The following is a 21209-nucleotide window of genomic DNA, read 5'->3' as shown; positions in this document are numbered from 1 at the left end:
ATAATTCAAATAGAACAATCTGAATATAAATATAAAACAATAATAAATAAAAGAGTTTAAGGGAAGAGAAAGTGCAAACTCAGATTTATACTGGTTCGGTCACACCCTTGTGCCTACGTCTAGTCCCCAAACAACCCGCTTGAGAGTTCCACTATCTTGTAAAATCCTTTTACAAGTTCTGAACACATAAGGACAACCCTTCCTTTGTATTCAGAATTCTTTTACAACAAGAGACCCTCGGTCTCTTAATCCCTTAGAGAATTAGAAAGAAGAGAAGAATGAATCTCTCTTGAAAGAGATAGATTTTACAATCTGAGCACTCAAATGATTCCTTATTGAATTGCAAGTGTATTGGCCAAGGAATTCTTAAGAGGATAAAATGATTTTGCTCTTTGAGAGAATAAACACTTGTTGTTCTGAAAAACTCTAAGCAAATTCGTGTTCTAAGTCACATATATATAGACCTTTGGTGGTCATGTAAAAACCATTTGAGAAGTTGTGACTCGTAAAAATATTTTTCTGAAAATCTTCTCTGGTAATCAATTACAGGATTTGTGTAATCGATTACAGCTTTTAAAATTTGAATTAAAACGTTTATTAACTATTGGTAATCGATTACATATATTGTGTAATCGATTACACAGTCTAAAATTTTAATTCAAATATTTAGTAGTTGTTGTAAATCATTTTTGGCCACTGGTAATCGATTACATCCTCTGGTAATCGATTACCAGAGAGTAAATCTCTTGAAAAACACTTTTTAACTTAAATTACTTGGCCAAACCTTTTGCAATATCAATTAGGAATTCCCTTCCTAAAATACTAGTGATCATCTTGATGTTGTGGCTTGTATTCTTGAATTATTGTCTTGAATTTAAACTTGAAAAGCCCATTTGCATCATTTGCATCAAATCATCATGATCATCATCAAAACACCAAAGTCATTTGCTTCTACATGAAGAAGTCTTACAAAATATCAATCATTCAATAATTAAGTGCATTATCCATATAGAAGTAAATTATAACTGAATTATCCTTCTTTCACATTTTTGAACAACAAAAAAAAGGTGTTTGACATACAATTTTTTTTCTAAACATTTTGTTCTAAACATTAAAATGAAAATATTTTTAAATATTCAAATTCTAGAACTATTAAAAAAATCAATATAAGGAAAATAGACTAAGGGTGTCAAGAAAAAATAAAAGAAGATAAAAAAAAAAAAAGATGTCACTCAAGTATCCTAGATAGAAAATAATGGAAAATATGTGAGAAGAATGCAACTAATCCTGAAGCTAAGCCTATACAACTAAATTACATATGCATTTATATAACACAAGAAATATCAAACTTACATGAATTATGAGAACTGGACAATTAACTTGCGGAATCTTGTCAATGTTTTGCATATCAACACAAAGCAGCATCTTATTAGATTAAGAAATTCACATATATGATAATAAATAAAAACAACATATATACTACCTTGTATATGTCAAACCAGTATGTTCATTTTACTGGATACAAGACCCTTAAGCCAGAAAGTATGGGACTGTGCAGAACAACAACTCTTAATTGAGGCAACCTAGTTGCAAGATCCAAAGTTGGGATACTGCCAACAGATTGTCCATAAAGGATTATGTCTTCCTTCTTGGCACCATAAATCTCTTCTAGACACTTATTTGCAGCCTCAATGTCCAAATATGTATTATGCTCACTTGGCTAAAGTTCAGGCAAAACAATGTTCATTAGCATGTATGTTTACAACTCTACCACTACCCAGAATTAAGCATGATGAATCACGATTTGACACGAACAACCATTTCATATAAACACACACCTTCCCTGATGATTGTCCATACCCAGAATAGTCATACCTGTAAAACATCATAGATTGTTGTGAAAAAAAATCCAATTTCACACTTAATCTTTTGGTTAAGCTCAATTAACAATATTAGTCTAACCAAATGTTGCACTCTACAAATAAAGTACATGTACTCACAGGATTTTTTTTGCCACAAAGGGTAGTCTAGTATCAACAAAATAAAGCAATTTCACAAGGCTACAATAAGTTACCATGCATGTGTTGCTCTAATGTCATGATCAGGAACATGGATTGCAAAAACAAAATTGTAGAATATGATCATGTTAGGATAGACTTCTTCATAAACACTTAAAAGGAGAAGAAAATAAGAAGATATAATGAAATAAGCTTTTCCCCTAAGTTAAAATTTACTTACTAATAAGTTAACTTGTAGAAGTTCTCTTATTTAACTTCTCCAAAAGTTTGTTTTAACTTGTATATAAACTAAAATCTAACTCAGAGAAGAAGTTTAATTCATTTTATCTTTTTAATTTTTTTTCTTACCAGTGTTTGTTGTAAAAAACTTCCAAGCATAACCATTTCTTTTTTTCTTCTTATACTTATAGATAAGCTTATCCAAACAAGGCATTAGTTCTCTTATAAGTAAGTCTATCCAAACAAGGTCTAACGCATGCAAAGAGAAAGGTTATCAACTGACACCAATTAACTATAAACGTGCTACATCAAGGTGATTTCTAAATACAGAACTTAACCCCGCTTAAAAGATTAAGAATAAAGATTAACCAGTAGTTTGGTTAACCATGTATTTACAACAACCCCCGCCCCCCCCCCCCCCCCCCGGCATTTTGACCTAACTGGGTTACTTTCACAAACTTATTCCCAATATAGGTCTCTTCTTAAACTATTTCCAAGCTGGGTCTGTTTTTCTACGTAACCCTAGCCTATCCCGCCAGCATGCATGGCGGTATCACTGGCGTTGCGACACGTGGACGATGTCGCCAGGATGAATGGCGAGACAGCTGCCACTTGGATGCCGCCAGTCGAAGTAGCGAGACACGCATGGATGCCGCCAGTCATAGCAGCGAGACCCATGACGTGGACACTGTCTCGCCAGTTCCAATGGCAAGACAGGTGAGGTGCAGACTGACCAAGCTAGCTAGCGGTGCAACTATGAGGTGCAGTGGCGCAGAGGAGCAACTTTTTCTTGCTGCAGTATCTCACTGGTTGCAATGGCGAGATTCACGTGTAGCTCTTCTTCCTCCTTTATAAAATGCTTCCCTGAACCAAACATGCCGCACTTTCATCTCACCTCTTCATCCTTCGTGCATCCTTCGTGTTAGTGCTTGTGCTGCTGGGTGTGGTTGTTATTGTTGTCCATCTTCCATTCTTTCATTGTGTCAAACCAGGTAAGTTAATTAATATTTTTTACGTTGTAATTACTTTAGATATTAATATTATTTATGTTAGATATTATAAGTTTATATGGTAAATTAATTTTAGTTTTTATGTTAATATTATTTGTAAGTTTTAGTTATAATTTTTTATGGTACTTAGTTTTAGTTTTAGTTTGGGGTATCCTAATTTTTTAGTTTTGTATGTTAGTTTTAATACGTTAGTTTTACAAATGATAGTTTTTTTATTACGTTAGTTTTAGTTTTAAGTATTTTAAGTTGTTAGTTTTACTTGTAGGTATCCTAAGTTTTTAGTTTTGTATGTTAGTGTTAGTTTTTGTTTTGTAAATTATGGTAGTTTTAATTTTAGGTATTTGAAGTTGTTAGTTTTAATTTTAGTTTTAGATATTTTAAGTTGTTAGTTTTGTATGTTAAATTAGTTTTAGTTTTAGTTTTAGGTATTAGAAGTTAATATTGATACCTTAATTTAGTTTGTAATAATTTTATATATTTTGTTACGGTATTGTAATAATTTTAGGTACGTTAATTTTATATAGTTTGTAGTAATAGTTTTAGGTATTTTAATAATTTTACAAATGTTAGGTACGTTCATTTGTTAAAAATATTTCAATTTTGTAATTTGTATAATATAATTTTTTTATTAAAAAATATATAATTTGTTATTTATTTAAAGTTGTGTTTGTATGTATTTTAATTTATTTTTAGAATATATTTAAAATTTGATATTTGTAGTATATATTTTATTAGTGAACAATATTTTTTTGTGTTAATTTTTAATTTGTGGTATATATTTATTGTGTTAATTTTTAATTTGTAGTATATTTTTTTTAGTGAAAAATATATTTTTATTTGTAGTATATAAATTTTAATTTATTCTTGACATATTAATTTTTGTTAGGTATTGTGTTTCATAATTTAATTTATTAGTGAACAAATAAGGTAAAAAAAAATTGAATTTATTGTATTATATTTTATTTTGCAGTATCAATAGCATCTTCGTCGTCATATTCATCAAATATACAAATTAAGTCTGGCCCGATTGACGGTGATGTATTATGAATGCAACCCAAGTTGATGGGGCACCGTTAATTGGTCAAACTAATCTTGGTTGGGCCAAATTATGTGAAGAATTGTTGGGAGTTAGACCACAGGAAGGTGAACTTCAATGCAGTGTGGTAAAATTAAGTTTGTTGGCTCATCATTTTTCACAAATAAATAACCATGACGGTAACGTAGAACAACTACAAAGGTTTACTCGTGCATGGATACTTAGATTCATCGGAGGTGTCCTATTTGTTGACAAAAGCAGCAACAAAGTTTCCCTAAGGTACCTGCAATTTTTACGTAACTTTGAACAGTGCAACACGTATGCTTGGGGACCTGCCGTGCTCGCTTTTTTATATAGAGAGATGTGCAGCGCCACCGATTACAAAATTAAATCAATCAGAGGTATGTGCATCTTAATCCAAATGTGGGCATGGGAACGATGCACGACTTTGGCTCCAAAGAGGACTCCTCCCGTAATAGAAAATAAACCACTCAGACACAGGTTAGTTGTTTAAAAAATAAGATTTCATTTGAAAATAATTAATAATGTAACGTGTTTCCACTAATGATTTCACATTTTCTTGTAGGTGGCTGTGACGTGGAAATCAACATATTGGTAATGATGATCTGATAGTTTTTCGTCACAAATTGGATATCATGAAATGACATGAGGTAAGAAGATCGTAATGTATTCGTTAAATAATAAATAAGATGACATGTTTAAGTGAAAATTAACAATTGTGTTATTGTATGCAGTTTCTGTGGGAGCCTTACACAACAACTGTTATGTCAATGTTGCCTCCAATTTGTTTGATTGGTAGTGTAGCATGGTGCGTGGTGGTGCCACTCATTTGTTTCCATATTGTTGAGTGGCACCAACCCAATAAAGTGTTGTGACAATTTGGAATGCAACAACCTATTCCCGAGTGTCCTTCGCAACCACTGAATACCCATGGGCTAACGTTAAAAGGCAAACACGATGAAAATTGGTTCCAACTGTTGGCCCCAATGATCAACCAATGGAACAATCGAGCTGAGTTTAGGGTCGACGTTTATCCTCGACAGGAGGGCCTATTGAGTTTTAACTCCGACTACATGGTCTGGTATAGGTGCAAAACTAAGATGTTTGTCGACCCAAAGAATGCAAACACAACTACATTAGTATTTATTTCTTTTTCAATATTTAACTTCAAATTATTTTTTAAAGCAACGACATTAATTTGCTGACCCTAATATGTGCAGGGTGAAGTTGCAGAGACATTACAGTATATGGTGTCACCACAAGGGATGAACACATGGACAGTTGATGATCTTGTGCCTTATGTGGAGAAGTTAACGATTTTATCCGAAGAGCAAGAAAGAATCACTGAGCCTGTGGCACATGGTACAACATCAGAGCGTCAATTTCCACGACAAGAGTTTCACATGCTTCAGTCAAGTGTTGAAACTCGAGGTTGTGACAGACGACGGCAGGCTGTTAAAGGGCAAGAATTTTCCCAACAAATGGAGGAGCGTGGCCATGGAATGTATTACACGCCACCAACATTTTCTCAGTATCCTTCACAGATGTATCGGTATCCTTTCGAAGGTCATCACACTGATATGTCTCCAAGCGAACATTCGTTCGGTGGTGTTGCGGAAACACATCCTCATTTTTCATGGCCAACTATGACCCCTTCACAGCAACATGATGCCCCAATGGCAACACCTAACGCCCCATTAGCTCCGCAATGGAATGTACCCGGAGCAATACCTGATATGGGTGACTTATTAGGTGTTGATTTGCAGCACGAGTCTGTTGAGGCTGAGCAAGTAGAAGCGGGGAGACATCGCGGCAGAAGAAATCCTGATCGTCAAGTGCAAAGATGGGATCGACCATGTGGCACATCCTCACGACATCACAGACACCATAATGAATGATTTTGATGTCTCTGTTTAAATTTGTTGTTGAATGTATGACATTTGATTTTGACAGTTAATCTATCGTATCTCATTTATTAAGCCTTACTAATGGATACAGTTTATGTTGCGCATCAAACTATAATAATAAATAAAGTTTAAAAATAAAACTAACGTAGACAAACGAAAAATAAGTAATTTTAGTAACTTAAGACGAACACCAATGCCATATGTGCAGATAGTTCACATTGACTAAGTCCATAGTTCATCATTGTAGATAGTTCTCCTTTAGTATCAATTTGAATACCCTTAACTATAGCATTGGACTCCCCACTTTCACTCATCCTGGGTTTACGGGTTAGGGGTTACGGTTTAGGGTTTGGGGTTTACGGTTTAGGGTTTATGGTATAGGGTTTGGGGTTTAGGATTTACGGTTTAGGGTTTGGGGTTTGGGGTTTAGGGTTTGGGTTTTAGGGTTTAGGGTTTAGGGTTGGGGTTTGGGGCTTGGGTTTGGGTTTTGGGGTTTATGGTTTGGGGTTTAGGGTTTAGGGCTTAGGGTTTATGGGTTTGGTTTTATGGGATATTTTTTATGTGTTAGGGTTAGGGTTTAGGGTAAGGGTATACTACGTAGGGTTTAGGGTTTAGGGATTTGGTTTTATGGGATATTTTTTATGTGTTAGTGTTAGGGTTTAGGGTAAGGGTATACTACATAGTGTTTAGGGTTATGGGTTTACCACGTAGGGTTTAAGAGACTGCTACATTCCAAAATAAGTAATTTTAAAAAAATAACTAAGTTACAAAAACCAAAATAATTAATGTTTCTAACTAACGATTTCATTGAACCCCACAAAGTGAATACATTGAAGACAACTTAAACCAATACAAGTCACTCATCTTACATACATAAATCAATTATATGAATTTCTTCCACATTCAGATTGCATTGGACATCGGCGCCTATTGTGCCCTTCTGCTCCACATCTACTACATTTTTGTCGGTGGTCAGATTGTTCGAGCAAATCCATCTCATTTCTTATCCTTGTTGATTTTGGCCGACCTTTCGCACGAATTGTACTTGGGTCAGGGATAAGTGTCCATGGATCATCAGAAGGAGGAATTGCTGCTTCATTCCCAAGAGGCCACCACTGTGCGGAGTATGTTTTTAAGATGTGCTCATTTGTGTAAACAACATCTATATATTGGTAGTAGTTCATGCTCACGTAACCACAAGCTGCAATAATGTGTGAACATGGATAGTGAAGTGCAGAATACCTTCCGCATTAATAATAATGGCCATTCAAGTTAACTACCCACTTTTGTCCGTCACGTTGCGTTATAGGATTGAAGGTCTCTTCTACTTCAAACCTTGTCGAGTGGATATCATACACGCGAACGATGTGCAAACAAGCTTGTTCTTGATTTTGTCTAAGTTCTTTAACAATCTTAGAACAATATACTTGTCCTTCATTTAACTGTCTTTGGGCTTGGCGGCCACGATCAACAAAGTACTTTCGACACTGACTATATGTTGATTTGACCAACGCTGTTATGGGTATGTTGCGACAATCCTTCAATACCTTATTTATACATTCTGAGAGGTTCGTTGTCATGTGGCCATATCGACGTCCTTTTGTATCATAAGTCATGCTCCATTTTTCCTTTGAAATGCGATCAATCCATGTTGCTATGGCTGGACTTAATTGACAGAATTTTTCTAAATTTTGATCAAAAATATGCTTGCAAGGAGTGTAGCCTGCATGAAATTAGTTAGCAACAACAATTTTAAGTATACATGAAACTTAAATTAACGTGACCATGATAAATAAAATCTTACCCAATTTCTTCAACATTTGTTTTTGTTTGACATTATTGAATTTACGATTGAAATTGCTTGCTATGTGTCGCACGCAGTAAACATGATAACCGTGGGGAGGTTGTCAACCAAGTGCTTTGTTAGCCACAATAGACTTTATACTCGCGTGACTATCAGATATGAGACAAATACCAGTTTTATCTGTGACGTGTTAACGTAAGTGTGCCAAAAACCATGACCACGCTGTTAACGTCTCACCTTCGACCACGGCGAATGCTAGAGGAAAGACACCACCGTTTCCATCTTGTGATGTGGCCATTAAGAGGGTCCCTCGGTATTTTCCATACAAATGTGTGCCGTCAACTTGTATGATTGGCTTACAAAACTTGAAAGTCTCCTTACATTGGCCAAAAGTCAAAAACACTCTATGAAACTGACGGTGTTCGCGACTAACCGTGTTCCCAACAATAAAATCTTCATGTAGTATTTGAAAATATGATCCAGGAGAATGATTTTGCATGTGTGTTAGCCACGACGAAAGTTTTGCATATGACTCTTCCCAATCGCCATATTCAAGTGCAATGACTTTTTGCTTCGCCAACCAAGCTTTTTTGTACGACACCTTGTAGGAAAATTCACTGTTAATCCTCTCTTGAATCAATGAAACTTTTATTGATGGATCTTCTCTGATCATGCCTGTTAATAGAATAACAAAATTAAAATTACAATTAACACAAAAGTAGCATAATATGAAAATAAAATACGTACCTACTACACAAGTGGCAATTAAATCTGAATCAAGCTTCTCGTGATCTTGTGTCATGGTCATTTTGAGACATGTGTGTGGTCCACCCCATTGTGTGACTTTCCATGAATCAATTTTTTTAGATAAAATTGCTCTCATATAGAATAGGCAAGGACACTCTACGCTTTTATTCAAGCAACAAACAATATACTTGTTCAATTTGCTTTCAACAACTTTGAAAGTTTGATGCACCTTCATAGCATATTGTTTCAGTGCATTTTTTATTGCATCTTTAGTATCAAAATCCATGCCAACATATAATTCTTGTCCAACATTAAAAGTTGATGGCATCTCCAAACCACAAATGTCTTCCTCATCAGGATGACTCCAGTTGATATTGTTATAATGCAAAGCATCATTCCAAAATGGATTTTCAATTAGTTGTACACCTAATAGTTAATATTTTTTTCAAATCATGCTTATTTAACATTAAATACAATTGACATCAAATGATAAATGTATTCACCTATTTTTTTATATAATAAATTATACCTTCTGTTGGGTGAACAATTCTTACTGGTTGAATCATGTCAGTGACTTCATTGTCAGTATCAGATATACCGTCAACACTATCATCTTCGTCTAAAGACTCTTCAACGTATGAGTTAGACACAAGATAATCATCATCATCATCATCATCTTCATCACCATGTAAGTTGCTCACATTTGTTGGCGGTTGCGCCTCATTATTAGATAAATTATTTCTGCATGATGTAAGAGAATTTGCAAAATGAAACATAGAACCACCAACCACATCCTTTTCTATGTACAATTCCAAAACTGAAATTTGATTTTGTTGTTGAAAACATTCGAGCATGGTTTCAACATCTTCGTCATCACAAATTTGCAAAGCAACATATTTTCTAGAAACTAAAAATCTATAACTGTTAACAGAAATAATTTCATTATTTTGTAACTTTACCTTATCTCCAATTTTTTTTTCAAAGCATTGAAACTAATTCCACGTTTAATCTGAATCGATTTTTTACTGCCTTCAAAGATTACACCATCAGTCTCTTCATATACCCTTCCATTGAAATACAAGATTGTTATAACCGAATTCATCATATACCTACAAAAACAATATAATAAATAATTAATCATAACAATAATAAATTTAAATTAAATTAATCTAATAACAAAAGATGTCTTTAGTGAAACTTCAAATTAAAACTTTATTTTAACAAAAAATTAATTACTTCAAATAAATATCATGTCAGAAATTTAAAAAACTTGCACACTTTTAAAGTACAAATTTTGAAGGCACATCAAACCATTAACAACGTTGCTATTATAATTAATTATTTTTAAAAATAATAACTTCAAAATAAACAAATCTAATTAAAAAAATACTACACTCATACTTCAGATTATAAATTTATTGTAACTAAAAATTAATTATATCATGCACAAACTTAAAAAATTTGTACGCTTTGAAACTACAAATTTTAAAGGCAGAATATGAAACTTTCAAAATATAAAACTTTCAAACTACACATTTTAGTTGCTATTATAAATAATTAATGTTAAAATTAATAACATCAAACTAAAAAAATTTATACAAAAAAATACTCAAAACTCAAATTTTATTTCAAACTTCAAATAAATAAAATAAAACAATGACAGAAAAATAAATAAATAAAATTAATGTCAGTTGAAACTCAAAATAATTACTTTAAATAAATAAAAACAATACTAGAGAAGAAAAATATTACTTATTGATTCAGAGACGAACTTTAAAAATACAAACACTTAACACTTAATACTCATAAATTTTCAAGCTAAAGCTTTCTCAGAAAATTTTTAAACTGAAACCCTGAATACTCAACACTCAATACTCACAAATTTTTAAACCGAAAACGCATCTATATATACACACCTATATCGCTAATACCATTGGCGGATATAAGCTTATCTCGCAAGAAGTGTTGGCGAGACCTTCCTGTTCACCTGCTACTCTGAAGCATGCTAGCCTGCCTCCTGCCACCATAGTCTGCATGCTGTCTCGTCAAAGCACGCACCTAAAGCCAAGTCGCCAGTGAGAGTGGCGAGAACTGGCCACACCAAACTCACCAGCTCCACTAGCGGTATCTACACTGAAATCGCCAGCTCCACTGGCGGTATCAATCCATGTGTCAACAGCTTGCGTATTTCGTCATTCATGTTGTCGATACACTTGCATGGCTACGTAAAAAACAAACCCAGCTTGGAAATAGTTTAAGAAGAGACCTATATTGGGAATAAGTTTGTAAAAGTAACCCAGTTAGGTCAAAATGCCCCCCGCCCCCCTAAAAAAAAAGCAAAAAAGAAGTATCCTACAATCTACATCAACAAACCACACATTCACAAACAATTCTAAATTGATCACGATTAGAAAAACCAGAACTTGCTGAAATGCCCTCAGAAAAAAAGAAGAAGCAGAACATAGACTCTGAGGAAAAGAAAAAAATGGAAGGGGGGGAGGGGAGGAGGACGAAACTGCAAGAAAACATAGAACCCACCCCATGAGGTTAACGCGGAGGTGGATGCTGAGTTGGATGAAGAGCTCGTACATCTGGCCAAGATCAGCTGCGTTGCCGTGGGAGTAGAGCACGGTTGACGTTGCCATCGGGTGCCGAACACGTTCTTGCGGTGCGGGAACAACGTCAGGAGCAGCAGCCCAGTCATGTTGTCGGTGACAACCTTGTACGACGGCGGGTTCGGTGGGAAGAACGCGAACTTTGCCGCCATCGAAGATGTCACCCCTCCCTTAATAATTCACATGCCACGCTCTTGTTGAAATGAATGAATTGGCTTATTAGATCTTCTTCTTGACTTAGTATTTTTTTTTTCCAGGAGATGATAGGGAGGAAAAGCGAAAGGCCGGATGCTGATAGTGAAAGAGAGTTGCTTTGTGTCTCTACTGTGTGGTGCTTCAAATTTGATTAGTTAATTGAGAGAGAGAGGATGCTTCCTTTTACTACTACTGGTTGGACTTGGACCAGTGAACAAGACATATGGATCTCACATCACAACATTGTCATGTAAAAATATACATATACTGATCTAAACATGCAAATCAATTTAAATGGCATATTCAGATCAAACAGTGGAAATTAAAAATATTACGAGCGTACCTCCAACCATTGCAAATTGAACGCGAAGCGGCACACACACGAACCTGAAAGACAGTTTTGTTCTTCCAGACCCTTACTCACTCTGAATAGATGATGTATTTTTTTTTCTGAATAGAGAAGTAGGTTTGGTGATACAAAACTGAGAGCACCCCATCCTATTTATAGAGTCTGTCCATCACAGAGCTCAACTTGTTATCAGAACGTGAGATAGAAAGTTATCAGTACGTGAGATAAAGGATGGGTACGTGATTTGTGACTAAAGGTGGTGGCAAATATATTTGCAAAGATATGGGTTGAATGTGGATAGAAAATGGACCAGATTCAGAAATAACTAAATTTTCCAAAATAATAAAATATAAAAAGAACGTGCAACATGAACGTAACGTGCAACGTGAACGTAACGTGCACTTCCAACATTCTCCCACTTGGTCCATTTAACCCAACATCAATCGTAACAAGAAACATAATATATGAGTCATGGCGATAGGTCCTCTGATGATGAGTAGTATCTTCCATGTACCACAATATATCAAGTCTCTCAACACAAGCTCTCAACTTAATGAATAAACCATATGTTTATTCTATATCTAAACCGAATGATTTTTCTCGAAATAAATAAATATGTGCACAAAACCATATGAGAAAATATCTAACTGAATAAGAGTTTCATTGAAAATAAAAAATGTACGTACAATGAAATTACATCATGGAACCAAGTCCCATTCGTACTACATGATCCTTAAAATTCTTTGGTGGCATGCCTTTAGTTAAAGAATCAGCAATCATCAACTCAGTGTTGACGTGTTCAATGACCACTTTCTTTTCTTTAACACGTTCTCTTATGGCTAAATACTTGATGTCGATGTGCTTACTTTGACTTCCACTTTTGTTTTTTTTAGCCATAAACATTGCAGCAAAGTTGTCACAATACAACTTTAATGGCCTAGAAATAGAGTCCACAACTCTAAGGCCAGACATGAAACTCTTCAACCATACACCATGCGAGGTAGCCTCAAAACAAGAAACGAACTCAGCCTCCATAGTGGAAGTAGCAGTCAAGGTTTGTTTGGCACTTCTCCAAGATATAGCTCCACTGGCTAACATAAAAATATATCCAGATGTTGATCTTCGTGAATCAACGTAACCAGCAAAGTCTGAGTCGGAGTAGCCAATCACTTCCAGACAATCAGTTCGTCTGTACATAAGCATGTAATCCTTTGTTCCTTGAAGATATCTCATCACTTTCTTTGCAGCTTTCCAGTGGTCAATACCTGGATTACTTTGATATCTTCCCAAGACTCCAACAGCGAACGCAATGTCAGGTCTAGTGCAAACCTGAGCATACATAAGGCTTCCAACTGCTGAAGCATATGGAATATTTTTAATGTGTTCCCGCTCAAAATCATTTTTGGGGCATTGACTCAAAGCAAGTTTGTCACCCTTCACAATGGGAGCTACACTTGGTGAACAATCTTTCATATTAAATCTCTCTAAAACTTTGTTAATATAGGTTTCTTGAGACAAGCCTAAAATGCCTCAAGATCTTTCTCTATGGATCTTTATGCCTATGACATAAGATGCCTCTCCCATATCCTTCATATCAAAGTTCTTTGAGAGAAATTGTTTCACCTTATATAGCATACCCTTATCATTAGTCGCAAGCAGAATATCATCTACGTATAATACAAGGAAACAAATCTTACTCCCACTGACTTTCTGGTATATACAGTGATCCATGACATTCTCTTCAAAGCTAAATGAATAAATGACCTCATGAAATTTTAAATGCCATTGGCGGGAGGCTTGTTTCAATCCATAGATGGACTTATTAAGCTTGCAGACTAAGTGCTCACCAACACTAGATAAGAATCCCTCAGTTTGTTTCATGTAAACCTCTTCTTCTAGATCACCATTCAGGAACGCCATTTTTTCATCCATTTGATGCAGCTCAAGATCAAAATGAGCTACTAATGCCAAAATTACTCGAAGAGAGTCTTTCTTAGATACAGGGGAAAAGGTCTCTCTGTAATCGATTCCTTCTCTTTGAGTGAATCCTTTAGCAACAAGTCTTGCCTTATGTCTCTCAATGTTGCCTTCTGAGTCTTTCTTTGTTTAGAAGACCCATCTACATCCGATGGCGTTTACACCAACAGGCAACTCAACGAGATCTCAAACTTGGTTAGATGCCATAGAATCCATCTCATCCCTCATAGCATTATACGATAAATTTGATTCCTTAGAACTCATGGCTTGTGAAAACGTCTCAGGATCATTTTCGGCTCTAATGTTGTAGTCTGATTCTTGTAGGTACACTACATAATCACTAGGAATTGCTGTCTTTTTTACTCTAGTAGATCATCTTAATGTTGTTTGGTCATCTTGCTGAGGAACTTGTTCAACTGGTTCTTCACCAGTTTGTTCAATATCATCATGTTGTTCCTCATAAACAACTTGATCTACATGATCACTTTCAACAGCTTGTGGAACTTCAATCACTGGTTGTCTAACACCCATTTTAACTTGAGGGGTGGGAATGACTACCAACCTATTACTTGTCCCAGAAGGTTCAGCTTCATAGTGATCCCTTTCAGAAGAAATGTTCTGAAATTGATCACTCCCACTGATCAAATCATTTTCAAGAAACTTTGCATTCCTTGATTCCACAATCCTAGTGATGTGGGATGGACAATAGAACCTATACCCTTTAGACCTTTCAGCTTATCCAATGAAATACCCAGTAATAGTCTTAGGGTCTAGTTTCTTCTCTTGTGGATTATAAATTCTTACTTCAGACGGGCATCCCCAAACGCGTATATGTCGCAAACTTGGTTTCCAACCCTTGAATAACTCAAAAGGTGTCTTTGAGATAGCCTTGGTTGGAACTCGGTTTGATATATACGCAGTCGTCTTAAGAGCATCAATCCATAAAAATTGAGGAAGCTTTACATTACTCCTCATGCTTCTCACCATGTCTAATAAGGTTCGATTTCTTCGTTCTGCGACACCATTCTGATCCGGAGAACCAGGCATAGTGTATTGGGCAACAATCCCATGTTCTTGAAGAAATTCCACAAATGAACCTGGTGCTTGTCCATCCTCTGTGTATCTACCATAATACTCCCCACCTCTATCTGATCTCACGATCTTAATTTGTTTTCCACATTGTTTCTCAACTTCAGCCTCAAAAACTTTAAAGGCATCTAAAGCTTCATTCTTAGAATGAAGTAAGTAGAGATACATATATCGTGAATAATCATCTATAAAGGTTATGAAGTATTTCGGACTATTTGCATCTATGTCTGGACAACATATGTCTGTATGTATGATTTCTAATAAATTAGAACTCCTCTTTGCACCCTTTTTAGACTTGTTAGTTTGCTTACCCTTAATGCAATCTACACAAGTCTCAAAATCAGCGAAATCCAAAGTACTAAGTACTCCTTCATTTACTAATCGCTTGATTCTCTCAATAGAGATATGTCCTAATCTCCGGTGCCACAACATAAAGAATTCTTCATTCATAATACATCGTTTTAACCCAATAGAAACGTGCATAGAAGTAGCGTCGTTTTTCAATTCAATCGAATAAAGACCATCAACCAATTGACCACAACCAATAATTTCATATTTATTTAGTAAATTAAAACCAAAGTCTGTAAAATTAAAATAAAATCCCAAAGGTGCAAGTTTAGAAACAAAAATTAAGTTTTTACAGAAACTAGGAACATATAAAACTTTCTCCAAATGTAATTTAAAGCCACTACTTAAAACTAAGACGCACGTTCCAATGGCCTCTACATGCAAGCTCATCCTACTCCCTGAGTAGATGCACTACTCACTTCCCACTGGCTTCCTTAGGCTTTCCATACCCTGCAAGGTATTAGAAACATGGATTGTAGAACCAGAGTCAATCCACCATGTATTATGATTCACATTAATCATATTAGATTCATAACAAACGAAAGTGAATGGTGTACCTTTCTTCTCAAACCAACTTTTAAATTTAGGGTAGTCCTTCTTCATGTGTCCTTTCTTTTTACAGAAGAAACACTTTGACTCCTTTTTAATTGTTGGTTGAGTCGGAATCCTTCCTTTATTGGTGCCTACAAACTTCTTCCTATCCTTTCCAGAAGTAGAAGTAGTCAAATTTACCTTCTCACCCTCTTCCATTATCAATCTCTCCTCTTCTTGAACACACATGGTCATCAATTCATTAATAGACCATTTATCCTTATGTGTGTTGTAGGAGATTTTGAAGGGTGTATATTGTTGAGGTAGGGTGCACAAAATGAAATGTACCAGGAAGGATTCAGACATGGTAACTTCTAGGGTTTTCAACTGAGCCACTATGTCCCTTAAGCACATGATATGTTCACGCACACCCCTCGTTCCAGTAAGCTTAATGGAAGAGAATTGCATAATGAGTGTGCTAGCAAGCGACTTCTCAGAGGTCGTAAACTGTTCATCAATGTCTTTCAACAGATCTCTGACCTTATCATGCTGGTCAACTGAACCCCGGATACTAGCGGATATGTTGGTTTTTATGAACATAATGGATAGACGATTAGATCTCTCCCACTTTTCATAAAGGTCAACAACATCAGGTTCGCTAGTTTCAGTAATAGTCGGTGGCTCATCCTTCCTTATAGCATAGTCAATATCCATCCAGCCCAAATGAAGGAGAACTCTTTCCTTCCAAACCTTATAATTATCACCTTTCAAAATGGGAAGGTCACAAGAAATATTCATAGATTGTGAAACTGCAAACAAACACACATGTCTCAATATATGAATCTAGTGACACAAAACTTGCCTGTGGGCTAAAGTCCTACTCAATTAGATTCATCATGCAACTTTATGATAAAACTATTAAATCATGTTCTTTTCCGTAATTCCTGTGGGTAAATTAAGAAATATAATTTAATATTTTATCCTAATTAATCATACAAATATAACAAAATTCTTGTGGGTAGATTTCATCAAATTACATATGATTAATCACAATTAATATTTCTAATGTGATTATAAATTTAGCATATAATTTTACTCAATTAAAGATGTTGTGGCTATTCTCTAATTTAATAAAATTATATTAATCACTTAACATTCAAAAATAATATTTTTTTTTGCATAAACATACTTAATAATACAAATATGCTCAATATTGAATCACAAAAATTACAAGTATACCATTCAACATGTAATAAACTTTAAAGGATTAAATCCAATGCATACCCATATTTAATATAATATTGCATGTTCAGCATAACTTAGAGACACACAATTTTAAACAGTTTGTGCATAAATGATTTATCCTTCAAAAGTTATAAATACACATGAACTGCACCTATTAAACAATTAAATTGCAGTAGCTTAGTGACAAAGGGAGTCCTTTCATGCTGTAGGGCAAGGGTTCAAGGCAAGTGCAATGCGTTTTCGTTTCATTTGGTATGTTTCTTTTCCGCTGCATAATTTGGTCTGTTTTCTGTTTGTTAATCCGTAACCACCCATCAACCGTATGGTAACGAGAGAATACCACATTTAAAATTTGTGTACAATTAAGAAAATAGATATACAAACCACCAAGGCGTGAATTAACTGATATAGTGTTTATTTTAGTTTAATCAATAGTGTTTATATATATATATAACCAAGTTTTACATAATACAGTCATGTGAAAATTCAACATGATCTTAGAAGCCATGCTTGGTATGTAATTTTTATCCTGTCTCTTTATTTCTTTCTGTTATCTTATTGATAAATTGTGTACAAGTTGTTGAACGTTACGGAAGAAATTATAAAGTTGCAACAAAATATAAATACAAATATGCGCATATTCAAATGTCCTGTTCTCCGAAAATGTGCATACGTTTTTTCAAAGAAGGAATTCAAGTGAATTGTGAATTTTTAAACAATAAGACGGTTGGCGTAGCAATATGGTAATAGGAATGGAAAAGAAAAGAGTGTTTCAATAGATCGTTTTAAACCATGTGCGAAATTGTTATTGCGTTTTTTTTTTGTGTGTGTGTGTATCGGGTGGATTATTTGTGATTTTATTTAATGTCTTTTCTAAAAAATCTACTAATTCAAATATTTCTATACCCTATACTATAGACATAGATTTAAATCAGAGGGGCGTCAATTTTGCCATAATTATAAAGCACTTTTAATAATATATATTCAAATTAGTTTGACAGTTTCCCTACAAAAAAATTAGTTTTAACATGTTAATTGGCAGAGGTTTGATCTATAAATAAAACTCATTATCCAAATACCATAGAGACTGTTTATTTTTCTTTTTTGAGATAAAATAGCATAGAGACTGTTAATTATCTACATTAGGTATTTTTTTATCATTCAGAATAACTATATTTGGTATATGCCTACGCTTTAATGTTATTATATATCTTAATATCTAGTCTTTTCCATAAAACAGTTTAATCGACCCCAAAAATATTGGAAACTAGAAACAGCTATTATTTGCTACGAGCCAACGATTATATTGAAGGTAAATTCTACATTTTGAAACCAAAATGGTACAAACAATAATTTTTTTTCGTGACAAGGAAGGGAAATGGTATCCACGCAGACAAATCATATATATGGTTTTATTGAGTTCTCATTAATGCACGAGACTAAAGTTAACGAGTACCACAAATAGCAATGGTCTAGAATTCTAGACCACAATTGGTTAGATATCAATAAAACGTCCCTGTTGGTTTAATGAGATTTAACGGCTTATTTCCTGAGGGGAAAAGGAAAGAGAGAAAAAAGAGAGCTTATTTTGAATATATATACTAATTGTTTAAGCTTTTACAGCTTATCAAAATAAATTCTTAAAAAGATTATTAGTTAAACAAAAAAGTTCCCAACACGCACTTAAAGGAGAGATTTTTCTGAATTAACTAATCAGCTTTTTCTTTCTTTTCTTGTTTGGAGCAACTTGTAGACTTAGCAACAGATTAATAGTGATAACTGATAAGAAAAATTAACCAAAATAAAAAAAAGACAGCTGGAATTGTGAAACCGAGGACAACTTTTACAGCCTACACACAAACAATTACCACTATCATCGCGTTGTTGGCCTTGCCATAGAGTAGAGACTTCCCAAACATATCTTCACATTGGACAAAAAACCTTGGATAAGTAATAAACCAAAGAAAAATTTTAAGAACATATTCGTTATTATTAATTAAAAATTATTAAAAATCACAAAATATTACAGATTTCATTTTTGATTCAATAAATCTCATTTATAATTTTATAATTTTTAATAAACTTTAACAATTAATAACTTTTTTTTAAAAAAATATTATTAACACTCCTCCTTATCACATTTCCCCAAATCTTGACCAGCAAACCATGATGATGTCATGCAAGGTGCGTTAACCAAAAATGGTGATCATTCAAATCACAAGTTAACAAGAGAGCATCATTATCGACAGCTGAGGAAGCAACATGTTTGTGGAGCAACTCCCATTGTATGTGCGTACGAGCAATTGCTAGGGAGACAAAAATTGCTTCCTGAAGCAACATTGCTACCCAGAATAAATTTAATTTTAAAAAATTATTATTATAACGTTATTTTTTTGTATTTTAAAATTAAAGTATCCAGTACTAGTCATTAATATATTTTTAGCCGTTAAAATTTTTGCAATATAAATAGAATGCAATGTAATATTTTTTTACATAACCAAAACTTCTAAAATTTGAATCATTTCATTCTAAAATATTCACAACTTCTACTTTGATTTGTTTTCGTGAATAGATCTAGACCAAAGTGCTATAACTTAGAAATTGCATTAGAAATAACTATTGTGAGTTGCTATAACTTAGATGCTACACATAAGCAATTGCATTAGAGGGGAAAAGTTGTTTTAGAAGTCGTACCATTATCTTTTGTCTTTGTTAGCATGAGTTTATGACAAATGGGTAGTGAAAAGAAGTCATATTAAGTTGTTAACTAAATACCATATAATGGTGTATGGTTTGAGTTTGAAAAAGAACATTGTATGTCCTTTTATCGCGGCAATCAACTGAAGTAATTACATTTCCAAGTGCTTCTTTAAGGAGGGCTGAGGGCACAATCACAATCATAATTTGGAAAAAGGAATGCAACAAATTAGTTTAGTGATCCATGGCATGGCAACGTCCACATCTCAAGCTCAATTTCACGTGGAGTTGCCACCCCCATCAACCCTGACAAAAAAGCATTTTAGTGCAAATCGTACTAGCAAGCAACATAAACATAGGCACGAGAACATCAACATGGAAAAGCAAAAATTGCTATGAACCAAAAAAATAAAGGGAAAATCCCAATGTTTCACTTCAGGTCTAGGATCCACATAGTTGTGAATAAAGGTTGGGAATAATTTATATGCATACACAACACATAGGGTCGTTTGGCAAAAAATTACACATATCAGTTTCCTAAAGGACAAAAATCTCCTTAGATGGACCCCTCGCCCCGTTCCCCAACAACCTGTATGAGTGTGGTAAATAATCAAGCCAATCACCCGTGGTCCCAAAACTCCGGCAAAGCTTGGAATCAAGATTAGAAGACAAACAACAATCTTGCAGGTAGAAAAGGGCCATATAACAACTTATTTTAGTCAGAGAATAATAACTAGGATTGAAGCCTAGGATGGGATCAAGGGATGTTTGGTTTGTCGTGGGGTCCTGTAAATGTGGCAAATTAAGAGAAAGTTGGGCTGGGATGCACTCATGTTATGGAGGGGAGGTTATGAAAGGAATAAAGCAGCAACAATGGACTCAGCAATCTAATAATACTCTAACAGAAATGCTAGAGGCAGATACAAGGGAGACAAACACAAACCAGAGGCTCAGAAGGAAAATCATCAAACCTTAGCATTTGAGGGATTTCATATAACTAATTACACAAGAAGTGCTGAGCTAGCAAAGCTTAATTGGCCAAAGGAGCATACGCTATCTGCCATTTATGCTTTTTTTGTTATTTGCCAAATTTTGTTAGTGTTGTTTGTTAGAATTTGCTAGAATTGGATAACAACTTTTAGTATTTGGTACTTATATATATACAAATGAGTCATGTAATAAAAATCAAGCAGAAAATTAATACAAGTTTATTCTCTCACCCTTTTTCTTTGGAGGATCCTAGGCCTCAAATGCTAGGAAACTACTGAGCTGTTTTTTAGTTCATAACAACTCAACGTAGCTCTCTATCTTCTAGTTGGCCTGATGGGATCATGAGATGAGACATGTCTCGTGTCAAAAGCATTTCTGTTCTAGATTTCTAATATGTCTGCCATGAGTTAA

At 34.5% G+C, this 21209-nt stretch overlaps 1 pseudogene; it reads right to left on the bottom strand.

Annotated features, from left to right (window-relative positions):
* Nucleotides 1-16580, bottom strand: part of LOC114398689 — a 35404-nt pseudogene extending 18824 nt beyond the window's left edge.
* Nucleotides 16581-21209: the final 4629 nt, after the last annotated feature.

Source organism: Glycine soja, chromosome 19 (genome assembly GCF_004193775.1).
Source record: "Glycine soja cultivar W05 chromosome 19, ASM419377v2, whole genome shotgun sequence".
In the NCBI taxonomy this organism is placed as follows: Eukaryota; Viridiplantae; Streptophyta; class Magnoliopsida; order Fabales; family Fabaceae; genus Glycine; species Glycine soja.
Note: the sequence above shows the minus strand (reverse complement) of the source record. Positions and strands in the feature narration are given on the sequence as shown.